This window comes from Salvelinus namaycush, chromosome 1 (genome assembly GCF_016432855.1).
Source record: "Salvelinus namaycush isolate Seneca chromosome 1, SaNama_1.0, whole genome shotgun sequence".
NCBI classification, from domain to species: domain Eukaryota; kingdom Metazoa; phylum Chordata; class Actinopteri; order Salmoniformes; family Salmonidae; genus Salvelinus; species Salvelinus namaycush.
This window is the reverse complement of record NC_052307.1, coordinates 14,416,183-14,431,321: the sequence shown is the minus strand read 5'-3', so window position 1 is coordinate 14,431,321 and position 15,139 is coordinate 14,416,183.

Below are 15,139 nucleotides of genomic sequence, written 5' to 3'. Positions count from 1 at the left end.
ATTTGTGTTACTAGATGGAAGTCTTGCTATGAGTAAACAGTTGTATTTCTGTTACTAGATGGGAGTCTTGCTATAATGAAACATAGTGATATTTCTGTTACTAGATGGGAGTCTTGCTATAAGGAAACAATGTTATTTATGTTACTAGATGAGATTCTTGCTATAAGGAAACAGTTGTATTTCTGTTACTAGATGGGAGTCTTGCTTTAATGAAACTAGGATATGGAGATTGGGGTTTTGTTTAAGTCTCTGGAATATTTCAAGTGTTTCAAATCCTTCCGGCAAACTATCAAAGCTGAATTAATAAAGCACAGACATTTTGTTCTTTGGTGTTTTCCTTCCTACATCATCCTCCTACAGGGTTGGGGATCAATTCCAAGGGGCATGAGATATATAATTCAATCACACTTTCAGAGCAGCCTGCAAATCATGGCTAATTGATACACACACATGCACACAGTACTGTGTGCTTCCACATCTGTTGCCGTGCTGTGTAAAAATCTTGAAGCGATTTTTAAGCAAGCACGGTGCTGTGCCTACCCAGAAATTGTACTGAACAAGCAGTGCCTTTTCCCTAATCCAAGAAGGAGCCTCAAAGACAAAAGAGAATAGCCTAGGGATGAGGTGGCCCACTTTCTGACACTTCTTTCTGTTCTCCCAATAGTCCTAGTAGTATGGGGACACCACTGTTTGTGTTCGTACAGTATTTCAGACAGTAACCCAGGCTATTAAAGACCCTTGAGGCATTGATCATATTTGATCATTTAAAGTGGCAATCTGCAGTACCTACATCCATATTTGGACTTGTAAACTAATGATGTTTCTTGACGAATATAAATAAATATATAAATATATATATATAAATGCCTCGTGAGCTTAGTTCAACTGTCGTACCCCATCACAACCCAAAATATAAGCTTGTTTTACTACAATGTTTGTAAACAAATTAAATGTAAACAAACACTGTATAGCCTCAAAGCATGGTTAAAACTATAATTGTGATATCATGGATGGTCAGTTATTGCATCCATAGCTCTGTCTATGAATTTGAGAGTGGTTACAATTGAATTTGAGAGTGGTTACATTTCCCTAGTCTCATCCCTCAGCTTTTTAGTGAAACAGTGGTGGGTAGAATGCTTTGTTATCGTTTCAACTAATGATTAACACTTTAAAAATCTCAGAGTGGTATACTACAATGCAAGCTGGATCTACTCAGGCCTTTATAAAGCTAATCAGCTTCAGTTAGCTTCACATTCCAGCTCAGGCTTCATCCAAACTATGACGGTGGATTTTGCACGTCCACCTGCCGCTAACTTCTTTTATTATGTTATACCACAGCATTGTTGAATACTCATTTCTGATTGGCAAGAAGGGCATTCTAGAATGGACATTAAAACCAGATAATATTAAACATTTTGGTGACTTTAATATTCACATGGAAAAGTCCACAGACTACTCCAAAAGGCTTTTGGAGCCACCATCGACTCAGTGGGTTTTGTCCAACATGTCTCCGGACCTACTCACTGCCACAGTCATACTCTGGACCTAGTTTTGTCTCATGGAATAAATGTTGTGGATCTTAATGTTTTTCCTCATAATCCTGGACTATCGGACCACCATTTTATTACGTTTGCAATTGCAACAACTAATCTGCTCAGACCCCAACCAAGGATCATCAAAAGCCGTGCTATAAATTCTCGGATAACCCAAAGATTCCTAGATGCCCTTCCAGACTCCCTCCACCTACCCAAGGACGTCAGAGTACAAAAATCAGTTAACCACCTAACTGAGGAACTCAATTTAACCTTGCCTAATATGATGCAGCCGCACCCCTAAAAACAAAAAACATTTGTCATAAGAAACTAGCTCCCTGGTATACAGAAAATATCCGAGACCTGAAGCAAGCTTCCAGAAAATTGGAACAGAAATGGCTCTACATCAAACTGGAAGTCTTCCGACTAGCTTGGAAAGACAGTACCGTGCAGTATTGAAGAGCCCTCACTGCTGCTCGATCATCCTATTTTTACAACCTAATTGAGGAAAATAAGAACAATCCAAAATGTACTTTTGATACGGTTGCAAAGCTAACTAAAAAGCAGAATTCCCCAAGAGAAGATGGTGTAACGGCAGTCTAAGTCGTCCTCCTCATCGGACGAGGAGAGGCGAGAAGGATCGGAGGACCAATGTGCAGCGTGGTAAGTTTCCATGATTTAATATACACGAAAACTAGACAAGATACAAAACAACAAAAGAACTAACCGTCACAGTCCCGTGTGGCACAAACACTGACACAGAAAACAACCACCCACAAAATCGCAACACAAAACAAGCCACCTATATATGATTCTCAATCAGGGACAACGATTGACAGCTGCCTCTGATTGAGAACCATATTAGGCTGAACACAGAAACAGACAAACTAGACACACAACATAGAATGCCCACCCAGCTCACGTCCTGACCAACACTAAAACAAGCACAACACATAAGAACTCTGGTCAGGACGTGACAGTACCCCCCTCCTGAGGTGCGGACTCCGAACGCACCCCTAAAACTCAAGAGGAGGGTCTGGGTGGGCATCTGTCTGCGGTGGCGGCTCCGGCGCAGGACGAGGACACCACTCCACCATTGTCTTTGTCCCCCTCCTTAGCGTCCTTTGAGTGGCGACCCTCGCCCCCGACCCTGGTCTAGGAACCTTCACAAAGGTCCCCCCTACATTTAGGAGACAGCTCAGGACAGAGAGGTAGCTCAGGACAGAGAGGTAGCTCAGGACAGAGAGGTAGCTCAGGACAGAGGGGCAACTCCGGACTGAAGGGCAGCTCTGGACAGAGAGGCAGCTCTGGACTGAAGGGCAGCTCCGGACTAATGGCAGCTCCGGACTGAGGGGCAGCTCCGGGCTGAGGGGCAGCTCATGACTGGAGGACCGCTCATGACTGGAGGGCAGCTCATGACTGGAGGGCAGCTCATGACTGGAAGGCAGCTCATGACTGGTTGGCGGCTCTGGCAGCTCCTGACTGGCTGGCGGCTCTGGCAGCTCCTGACTGGCTGGCGGCTCTGGCAGCTCCTGACTGGCTGGCGGCTCTGGCAGCTCCTGACTGGCTGGCGGCTCTGGCAGCTCCTGACTGGCTGGCGGCTCTGGCAGCTCCTGACTGGCTGGCGGCTCTGGCAGCTCCTGACTGACTGATGGCTCTGGCAGCTCCTGACTGACTGACGGCTCTAGCGGCTCCTGACTGACGGACGGCTCTAATGGCTCGGGACAGACGGGCGGCTCTGACGGCTCGGGACAGACGGGCGGCTCAGATGGCGCTGGGCAGACGGATGGCTCAGATGGTGCTGGGCAGACGGATGGCTCAGACGGCGCTGGGCAGACGGATGCCTCAGACGGCGCTGGGCAGGCAGGCAGCTCAGACGGCACTGGGCAGACGAGCAGTGCAGGCGGCGTTGGGCAGACGGCCGACTCTGACCTGCTGAGGCACACAGTAGGCCTGGTGCGTGGTGCCGGAACTGGTGGTACCGGACTAGAGACACGCACCTCAAAGCTCGTGCGGGGAGCAGGAACAGGGCACACTGGATTCTCGAGGCGCACTATAGGCCTGGTGCGTGGTACCGGCACTGGTGGTACCGGGCTGAGGGCACGCACCTCAGGGCGAGTGCGGGGAGAAGGAACAGTGCATACAGGGCTCTGGAGACGCACAGGAGGCTTGGTGCGTGGTGCCGGAACTGGAGGTACTGGGCTGGAGACACGCACCACAGGGAGAGTGCGTGGAGGAGGAACAGAGTTCTGGAGACGCACTGGAAGCCTGGTGCGTGGTGTAGGCACTGGTGGTACTGGGCTGGGGCGGGAAGGTGGCGCCGGATATACCGGACCGTGAAGGAGTACACGAGCTCGTGAGCACCGAGCCTGCCCAACCTTACCTGGTTCAGTGTTTCCTGTAGCCCTGCCAGTGCGGCGAGGTGGAATAGCCCGCACTGGGCTATGCTGGCGAACCGGGGACACCATACGTAAGGCTGGTGCCATGTACACCGGCCCGAGGAGACGCACTGGAGACCAGATGCGTTGAGCCGGCTTCATGGCACCCGGCTCGATGCCCAACCTAGCCCGGCCAGTGTGGCGAGGTGGAATAGCCCGCTCTGGGCTAAGCACGCATACTGGGGACACCGTGCGCTCCACCGCATAACACGGTGCCTGACCAGTACGACGCCCTCTCACTCCACGGTAAGCCCGGGAAGTTGGCGCAGGTCTCCTACCTGACTTCGCCACACTCCCCTTTAGCTCCCCCCCAAGAAATGTTTGGGTGAGCCTCTCGGGCTTCCAGCCACGCTTCCGTGCTGCCTCCTCATACCACCGCTCCTGGGCTTTAGCTGCCTCCATCTCTTCCCGAGAGCAGCGATATTCTCCAATGTGGGCCCAGTGTCCTTTTCCCTCCAACATTTCCTCCCATGTCCAGGAGTCCTGTGTAGTTGGCCGCTGCTGCTGCTGTCCGTAGCCACGCTGCTTGGTCCGGGTATGGTGGGTGGTTCTGTAACGGCAGTCTAAGTCATCCTCCTCATCGGACGAGGAGAGGCGAGAAGGATCGGAGGACCAATGTGCAGCGTGGTAAGTTTCCATGATTTAATATACACGAAAACTAGACAAGATACAAAACAACAAAAGAACTAACCGTCACAGTCCCGTGTGGCAAGATACAAAACAACAAAAGAACTAACCGTCACAGTCCCGTGTGGCACAAACACTGACACAGAAAACAACCACCCACAAAATCGCAACACAAAACAAGCCACCTATATATGATTCTCAATCAGGGACAACGATTGACAGCTGCCTCTGATTGAGAACCATATTAGGCTGAACACAGAAACAGACAAACTAGACACACAACATAGAATGCCCACCCAGCTCACGTCCTGACCAACACTAAAACAAGCACAACACATAAGAACTCTGGTCAGGACGTGACAGATGGCTTTAACTTCAGCAGTAATAAATTCATGAACTTCCTTGACGAAAAGATCATGATCATTAGAAAGAAAATCACGGAGTGTTTTAATCTGCGTATTTCTCCAAAGCTAAGTTGTCCTGAGTCTGCACAACACTGCCAGGACCTAGGATCAAGGGAGACACTCAAGTTTTTTTAACACTATATCTCTTGACACATGAAAATAGTCATGGCCTCTAAACCTTCATGCTACATACTGGACCCTATTCCAACTAAACTACTGAAAGCGCTGCTTCCTGTTGTCACGAATCCCGCCGAAGATGGTGCCTCTTCCTGTTTGGGCGGCGCTCGGCGGTCGTCGTCGCCGGCCTACTAGCTGCCACCGATCCCCTTTTCTGTTTCATTTAGTTGTGTCTGATTTGTTGCACCTGTTTCGTGTTTAGGTTTGGTTGTGGGCTATTTAAACCCAGTAGGCCCGCCGGCTTTTGTGCGGGCTTGTTTTTCTGTTTGTGGTGTTTGATTATTCTTGTGGTTTCTTTTCCTGATCAGTTTTCGTCCTGTTTGTTGGACTGGGACTTTACGCGCCGTTGTGTGTGTGGCGTGACCGTCTCTCTGGTTGTGTTGGAATATTAAAGATCCACATCTTTTGAACTACCCTGCTCTCTGCGCCTGACTCCTGCACTCACTACTTATTGAAGCCGTGACACCTGTACTTTGCCCTTCTATGTTGAACATAATAAACGGCTACCTATCCACCGGATGTGTACCAAACTCACTAAAAGTGGCAGTAATAAAGCCTTTCTTGATAAAGCCAAACCTTGACCCAGAAAATATTTAAAAAACTATCGGCCTATATCGATTCACCCATTCCTCTCAAAACTTTTAGAAAAATCTGTTGCGCAGCAACTCACTGCCTTCCTGAAGACAAACAATGTATACTAAACGCTTCTATCTGGTTTTAGACCCCATCATAGCACTGAGACTGCACTTGTGAAGGTGGTAAATTACCTTTTAATGGCGTCAGACGAGGCTCTGCATCTGTCTTCGTGCTCCTAGACCTTAGTGCTGCTTTTGATACCACCGATCACCACATTCTTTTAGAGAGATTGGAAACCCAAATTGGTCTACACGAACAAGTTATGGCCTGGTTTAGATCTTATCTGTCAGAAAGATATCAGTTTGTGTCTGTAGATGGTTTATCTTCTGACAAATCAACTGTACATTTCGGTGTTCTTCAAGGCTCTGTTTTAGGACCACTATTGTTTTCACTATATATTTTACCTCTTGGTGATGTCATTCGGAAACACAATGTCAACTTTCACTGCTATGCGGACGACACACAGCTGTACATTTCGATGAAACATGGTGAAGCCCCAAAATTGCCCTCCCTGGAAGCCTGTGTTTCAGACATAAGGAAGTGGATGGCGGCAAATTTTCTACTTTTAAACTCGGACAAAACAGAGATGCTAGTTCTAGGTCCCAAGAAACAAAGAGACCTTCTGTTGAATCCGACAATTAATCTTGATGGTTGTACAGTCGTCTCAAATAAAACTGTGAAGGACCTATGCGTTACTCTGGACCATGATCTCTCTTTTGACGAACATATCAAGACTGTGTCAAGAACAGCTTTTTTCCATCTACGTAACATTGCAAAAATCAGGAACTTTCTGTCCAAAAATTATGCTGAAAAATTCATCCATGCTTTTGTCACTTCTAGATTAGAATACTGCAATGCTCTACTTTCCGAGTACCCGGGTAAAGCACAAAATAAACTTCAGTTAGTGCTAAACACGGCTGCTAGAATCTTGATTAGCACCCAAAAAATAGATCACATTACTCTAGCCTCTCTACACTGGCTTCCTGTTAAGGATAGGGCTGATTTTCGTGGGATTTTCGTGGGCTATACTCGGCCTTGTCTCAGGATAGTGAGTTGGTAGTTGAAGATATCCCTCAAGTGGTGTGGGGGCTGTGCTTTGGCAAAGTGGGTGGGATTATATCCTGCTTGTTTGGCCCTGTCCCGGGGTATCGTCGGACGGGGCCACAGTGTCTCCCGACCCCTCCTGTCTCAGCCTCCAGTATTTATGCTGCAATAGTTTATGTGTTGGGGGGCTAGGGTCAGTCTGTTATATCTGGAGTATTTCTCCTGTCTTATCCAGTGTCCTGTGTGAATTTAAGTACGCTCTCTCTAATTCTCTCTTTCTTTCTTTCTCTCTCTCTCTCTCTCTCTCTCTCTCTCTCTCTCTCTCTCTCTCTCTCTCTCTCTCTCTCTCTCTCTCTCTCTCTCTCTCTCTCTCTCTCTCTCTCTCTCTCTCTGAATAATGACTAAACAATGTTTACATTTAGATAAAACTATAACTAATTGAACTCTACCCTGTCTTATTATTATATCTGATTAATAATGTTAATTCATAAGGAAGGGATTATGTAGCATGAACAAGGAGTAATTAAAACATAATAAACACCATTCCAACTTAGTTGGAGAGGTATGTGGTGAGGGTTATAAAGTAAGCAAAAAGGATCGTTAAACTATGGTTGAACCGACTCAACTTAGCCCTGAGATGTTTAGATAAGGCAGTGAGTAACTTCTTAGGTCTTCCATTATCTCGAGCTGTCTGCTAAAGTGGTAATAAATTATAGTGAACCTTCTAGAGTTAATGATCTAGTGATATTGTGTGTCATGGAATGGTGAGTTGGAATGAACTTTTGAACCTGTTTTGTCTTGGTCAAGAGGAGGAGCTTTATTCTGTAACCAATGACGTCATGTTTTGTATATAATCTGTTGTTTGTGGTTAAATGGGAGCGCGCTCACGAGAATAAATACTATTATCTAATTTTAATAAGACTGGACCCTGTTTATTTTATGTTAATAAGTATCTTACAAATTCTTAGAAATAGACAGATTGATTTTAATTAATGTGTACATAAAGGAATTATAAAATTCCCCTAACACTCTCTCTCTCTCTCTCTCTCTCTCTCTCTCGGAGGACCTGAGCCCTAGGACCATGCCTCAGGACTACATGGCCTGATGACTCCTTGCTGTCCCCTGTCGTGGCAATTTCCTGTATTACCAAATGATGAGAGAGCAAACCACACACCAGTCAGAGTTATACTTAAACTTCACCTTTAATAATAATTAAGCTTTTGCAATAGCATTTTGACTTTCAACATTTCAGTATCTCTAATGAAAAGTTGAGAGTGGCCAACATAATGGCAACTGAGATCTTTTATAGCAAAGATCCACCCCCTAGTCGACATGACAAACCACAGATAATAGGAACTGCTTCACAAAGAAAGAATTTTACTTGAGAGAGTAGTATCCCATAGCTAGACAGCATTCGCTATAAATTATCGTTCAGTTTGGTCTCCTAAACAAGGTTCTTATCTCATTCTTGGTACTTTATAGTACTAAAACATTACCTCATCCAATGGCATATATCAATTGTCAATTCCAGATACTCCCATCTCAAATACACCCAAACCTGCACAAACTCACTGAAGACAGTGAGCCTCTTAGGTCATATACTAGGTCAAGATAAGGGCAACCTCAGAGGGGACATACAATGGTTCCAGACACTGCCATACTCCTCCCCCCAATGAGAAAAGGAGGGAGTGACTGGCGTACAGACATTGTTTAACAGATACATTGACCTATGAAGACAAGCCTGACCTCTCCCCTCTCTGGGCCCCAAGTGACTAAGCCCTAGCTGAAAAGTGATAACTGCAGCTGCCAACCCTATAGTCCAAAGGGAAATATTTGAATGACAAGTATCTCACAAGCATATTATGAAAATAAAACATCTTATCTATGTTACCCAACTAATTCTGATTCATCCCCAACACCCCAGTCCACCTGCTCGTGCTGTTGCTCCAGTTTCAACTGTTCTGCCTGTGGTTATGGAACCCTGACCTGTTCACCAGACGTGCTACCTTGTCCCAGACCTGCTGTTTTCAACTCTCTAGAGACAGCAGGTGTGGTAGAGATACTCTGAATGATCGGCTATGAAAAGCCAACTGACATTTACTCCTGAGGTGCTGACCTGTTGTACCCTCTACAACCACTGTGATTATTATTATCTGAACCTGCTGGTCATCTATGAACATTTGAACATCTTGGCCATGTTCTGTTATAATCTCCACCCGGCACAGCTAGAAGAGGACTGGCCACCCCTCATAGCCTGGTTCCTTTCTAGGTTTCTTCCTAGGTTCTGGCCTAGTTTTTCCTAGCCACCGTGCTTCTACACCTGCATTGCTTGCTGTTTGGGGTTTTAGGCTGGGTTTCTGTACAGCACTTTGTGACATCAGCTGATGTAAGAAGGGCTTTTTAAATACATTTGATTGATTTGATTGATAACGGGACAGTTGGTAGGCAGTTGGGACAACAGTTGGAACAGTTGGAAAATATTGTGACACCTTGCAATCATGACGCAATAAGCGTCTACACATGCAGACCTTACTTTCTACAAAGGTACAGAAAGCTAAACCAACAACTACACACAAACTGAAATTTGATACATTGTAAACCCAGGTCCAATGAGGAAAAAACATAGCTAGTTAGCGTAAATTGTTTTTGCAGGGACATATTTTTTTGGGAGCATCTGATGACCTAGCATGTTGAGTGATGAACATTAATTTCTCCTGTCCCCTCCTCCGCTAAAGCTGTCAAATCCTCCCACATGTTTCTTGTTTGACCAGATGTTTTCAGCAACTGATATTTTTGAATTCGGTTGTGTCACACCCTGATCTGTTTCACCTGCCTTTATGATTGTCTCCACCCCCCTCCTGGTGTCGCCCATCTTCCTCATTATCCCCTGTGTATTTATACCTGTGTTCTCTGTTTGTCTGTTGCCAGTTTGTTTTGTTTCGTCAAACCTACCAGCGTTTTTCCCTTTGTTCTGTCTCTCGATTGTTCCTGTTTTCTAGTTTTCCCGGTTTTGACCTTTTCTGCCTGGCCTTACCCTGAGCCTGCCTGCCGTCCTGTACCTTTGCCCCACCTATCTGGATTACTGACCCCTGCCTGCTCTTGACCTGTCTTTTGCCTGCCCCTGTTGGGTTAATAATAAACTGTTGTTACTTTGACGTTGTGTGCGTCTGGGTCTTACCTGAAACGTGATAGGTTGTCATATTTATTTTTGCAAGTTCATAGTCTGAGAGGAGGTGCTCCCATAATAATGTAATTTGTACCACATACAAGGAAAAGTATTGGATTCTTCACACACCACAATAAGATAGTATCCCATTAAATGAAAGCAAGCTTTGCTTTTATACTTACAAGACCACCAGGCTTGATTATGTGAGCTGTTAAGTCTTGTAGTAATGTGGTGCATGCCTGTAATTCCTTAAACCTTTATTTTAACAATACATATCATTGGTCAGTAGGCGCCCAACATAACAGGTCGTAGTGTGTTGGACACAGTAGCTCAGATAGATAGAGCCTGTTTGCATTCCTGATTTCTGTAACTGTTAGCTTACCTGGGTAATGTTGATATAAGCTCAGAACCACTCAAGCTCTGTCAGGTTGGATGGGGAGCGTCGCTTCAAAGCTATTTTCAGGTCTTTCCAGAGATGTTCGATCGGGTTCAAGTCCTGGCTCTGGCTGGTCCACTCAAGGACATTCAGAGACTTGTCCCGAGGCCACTCCTGCGTTGTCTTTGCTGTGTGCTTAGGGTCGTTGTCCTTTTGGAAGGTGAACCTTCGCCCCAGTCTGAGGTTCTGAGCGCCCTGGAGCAGGTTTTCTTCAAGGATCTCTCTGTACTTTGCTCCATTAATCTTTCCCTCAGTCCTGACTAGTTTCCCAGTCCCTGCTGCTGAAAAACATCCCCACAACATGATGCTGCCACCACCATGCTTCACCATAGGGATGGTGCCAGTTTTCCTCCAGACTTGATGCTTGGCATTCAGTCCAAAGAGTTTGATCTTGGTTTCATCAGACCAGATAATCTTGTTTCTCATGGTCTAAGAGTCCTTTAGGTGCCTTTTGGCAAACTCCAAGCAGGAGTGGCTTCCGTCTGGCCACTCTACCATAAAAGCCTGATTGGTGGAGTGCTGCAGAGATGGTTGTCTTTCTGGAAGGTTCTCCCATCTCCACAGAGGAACTCTGGAGCTCTGTTATAGTGACTATGTGCAAATAGTTAAAGTACAGAAGGGAAATTAACAATAATATGGGTTGTAGTTACAATGGTGTTTGTTCTTCACTGGTTGCCCTTTTCTTGTGGCAACGGGTCACATATATTGCTGCTGTCATTGCACACTGTGGTATTTCACCCAATAGATATGGGAGTTTATCAAAATTGAATTTGTTTTCAAATTCTTTGGTGGTCTATGTAATCTGAGGGAAATATGTGTCTCTGATATGGGCATACATTTGGCAGGAGGTTAGGAAGTGCAGCTCAGTTTCAAGTAGTTTTCAACATGCTTTGGACATGTTGCGGCCTCTGGGTCATACAGAAACACGCCGTTTTCGATGGGCTCATCGGGGGGAGGTTGGGGTGGATAAACCACGGTTATTCTAGCTGCGCTCGCCGGTTCATGTAGTCTGACACATCCGAGTTTCTCCCTAAGGATAACATGGGTTTACAGGTTATGCTCTAACTCTGCTTCTGTGCAGGCAATTTTCTAAATTCCTCTTGCCATGTGTTCAGGATCAGCTGTACCACTACAGATATCAACATGAAATGATTGAACGGTCCCCTTCATATCCTAAAGGGGAAGTATGAACTTCCATTAAATAGAGCTGAAATCCCAAAATGGGTAGGCTAAATCATCACAGAAAGGGAAACAAATGGCATCAACATAGCCTCATAGCCATGCCGAGTTCAAGGACATTGACCGTAGCTCGCTCGGTCTGACCGCAGCGACTGTGCAAAAAAGTAGGCCCAAAATGAAACCTGACCTAAATTTGAGGTGCTTTTGGGTGACAGTGGCAGAACCGTTAAGGCTAGAAGCACCACAGGAAGGTTCCTCAGGTCCTCCAAATCTGTGCAAGCATAATCTTGACTGTGTGGAATTAACCCTTAACAGTGAAAACAGGGTGTTTTCTTCTAACAGTTTGCATTGACATCTCTTCCTATAGGAATACATTGCCTGCTCCCATAACTTCAACCTGATGCCTATGTGGGTTATGATTGCCATATCAAACTGTCTTCAATGACAATCCATCAGGCCACTATGAGGATTACCTGTGTTGATTTTAAGCTTCCTGGAGCAACCGGAAGTGAATAAATTGACCCTAAAAGTGATTTTGATTTCACAACCTACAATTAGTGAAAAACACTGCATTCAACCCTCTGTAAATCAGTTAGTTTTTCACGTAAAGACTTGAAACTCAGTATTCTGTAAAAGCCTGCCCCAATGAGGATATGTGTTTAAAAAGGTCACATCTTTCCAAAATGTAATATGTGTGATTAGGCAACCCTCATGAACTGTAAATCAGTCAGTTCTCCCATCAGATGTCCAAGAAAGAACTTACACACACACACACTCACACACACACACACACACACACACACACACACACACACACACACACACACACACACACACACACACACACACACACACACACACACACACACACACACACACACACACACACACACACACAGCCAGGATGGAGTGACACAGTGTGGGGAGCCTGCAATAGATACCGGCGTTTGAATCATCAAAGAAGCGTCAGACCTAGAGCTCTGAAACTTTATAAACCTGTTCTAGAGCTTAAGTCGGTAGTGCATGGTGAGTTATGTGGCTCTGCAATGTATTCAATACATTTTTAACATCGCAAAAATGACAACATTTAGGAAAGTCCCAGAATCACAAGACTAGGTGCATTGAAACCGCCTCGGCCCATAGAGACTGACCCTACACGTTTCTGTCTGATAGCTCGTTCAGGGGCCACGTAGCAATCCCCGAAATAAGTACATTTTTAGCACTAATTAAGGTTGCTGCTTGGGTTCCGAATGACTTATTGACCCAGAACTCGGGATTCAGGGATGCCTCAGCTAGGCCTACACATAATGTCAGAACTGGACCCGCAGCTCGAACGTAACTATGTTTTTGAAGGTTTTTTAATGTTTTTAACAGAAGGCGCTATGAATTGTGGCCGGCTCTGAAATATGGGATAGTTGGCTTCTAAAAGAGTTGGACAAAGTGAGTTTGGTGTCAATATTATTGATGTTATTGACTGATGGCTGACTTGTTGGCAGTATAATATATTGAGGGATTTATCATCACCAAATGGACAGGCTGAAATCAACACCAACGAGCGATGGAGAGGACCCACTATCAATGCTAGGCCATCTCGAGTTCAACGAGCCAGACAATTGGGCACTTCAGCAGTATATTAGAGCATGTCCAATTCGTGATAGTAAATGCCCATTGTAATACATTGCAAATGGACAGTGTACAATTGTACATTTCCAATGTATTTAATGAGGGATTTACCATGAACAAATGAACAGGCTGAAATCAACACCAACGAGTGATTGGACAGTGTCCATTACACATATGCTATATTGTCCGACTTCCTATGATCAAATATGACAAATGGACATAACACCCTGATGTGGTACTTTCAATATTGATATATGCCATATGGACATTTCTTATACCATTTGGACATGGTTCACTGACTTTTGGGTTCGGAAGCCGACTTCCTATGATCATATATGGCAAATGGACAAAACATAGGCCTTAACTCAATAAAATAACACAAATGTATGTCCATACGGTTACTACATAATTGACAAACATTTCGAAAACATCCAAAAAGCACTTTGTATGAGGTTTTAAAATTTCACCCTGGAGACCTGACTTTGTGACCATTTCCCATATGAAATCTTACGGTGGAGCATGCTCGCCCCTATGGGATTTTTGGTTTATGACACTTGGCATTTGCAATGTTCCGCTTGCAATATGTTTTTGATGAACTGCCGTCCATTTGAGTGGTATTTGCGATTGTGTATATGGTTCGCCCAATGCCAATAAGTAGCAATACATTTTTGTAAATTTCATGGGCTCACTGAGTCTGTACATAGTCAAAGCTTTCCTTCATTTTGGGTCAGTCACAGTGGTCAGGTATTCTGCCACTGTGTACTCTCTGTTTAGGGCCAAAAAGCATTCTAGTCTGCTATGTTTATTTGTTAAATCTTTCTTATATGTCATGTAATTATCTTTTTGTTTTCTCATGATTTGGTTGGGTCTAATTGTGTTGCTGTCCTGGGGCTCTGTGGGGTCTGTTTGTGTTTGTGAACATAGCCCCAGGACCAGCTTGCTTAGGGGACTCTTCTCCAGGTTCATCTCTCTGTAGGTGATGGCTTTGTTATGGAAGGTTTGGGAATTGCTTCCTTTTAGGTGGTTGTAGAATTGAATGGCTCTTTTCTGGATTTTGATAATTAGCGGGTATCGGCTCTGCATACATTATTTGGTGTTTTACGTTGTTGTCACGATCGTTATAATGAGTGGACCAAGGTGCAGCGTGGTATGGTTCCATCTTCTTTATTAGGTAGTGAAACAAAAAAAAACTATAAATCGCAAAACGAAACGTGTAGCTACTATAGTGCTCACAGGCAACAATACATAAACAAGATCCCGTCGCCGGAGGCTCCAGACCATGGATCGTCGCCGGGGACTCCGGACCGTGGATCGTCGCCGGGGACTCCGGACCGTAGATCGTCGCCGGATGCTCCGGACCGTAGATCGTCGCCGGATGCTCCGGACCGTAGACCGTTGCCGGAGGCTCCGGACTGGGAACCCTTGCAGGAGGCTCTGGACTGCATACCGTCGCTGGAGGCTCTGGACTACCGACCGTCGCTGGAGGTTCTGGACTGCCGACCGTCGCTGGAGGCTCTGGACTGCCGACCGTCGCAGGAAGCTCTGGACCGTAGACCGTCGCTGGAGACTCTGGATCGCAGACTGTCGCTGAAGACTCTGGACCGCAGACCGTCGCTGGAAGCTCTGGTCCGCAGACCATCGCTAGAGGCTCTGGACTGCCGACCATCGCTGGTGGTTCCGGACCGTTGACCATCTCAGGAGGTTCCGGATCCTGGACCGTCTCAGGAGGTTCCGGACCGCGGACCGTCTCAAGGAGGTTCCGGACTGCGGACCGTCTCAGGAGGTTCCGGACGGCGGACCGTCTCAGGAAGTTCCGGAATGTGGACCGTCGTTGGAGGTTCCGGACTGTGGACCGTCGTTGGAGGTTCCGGACTGTG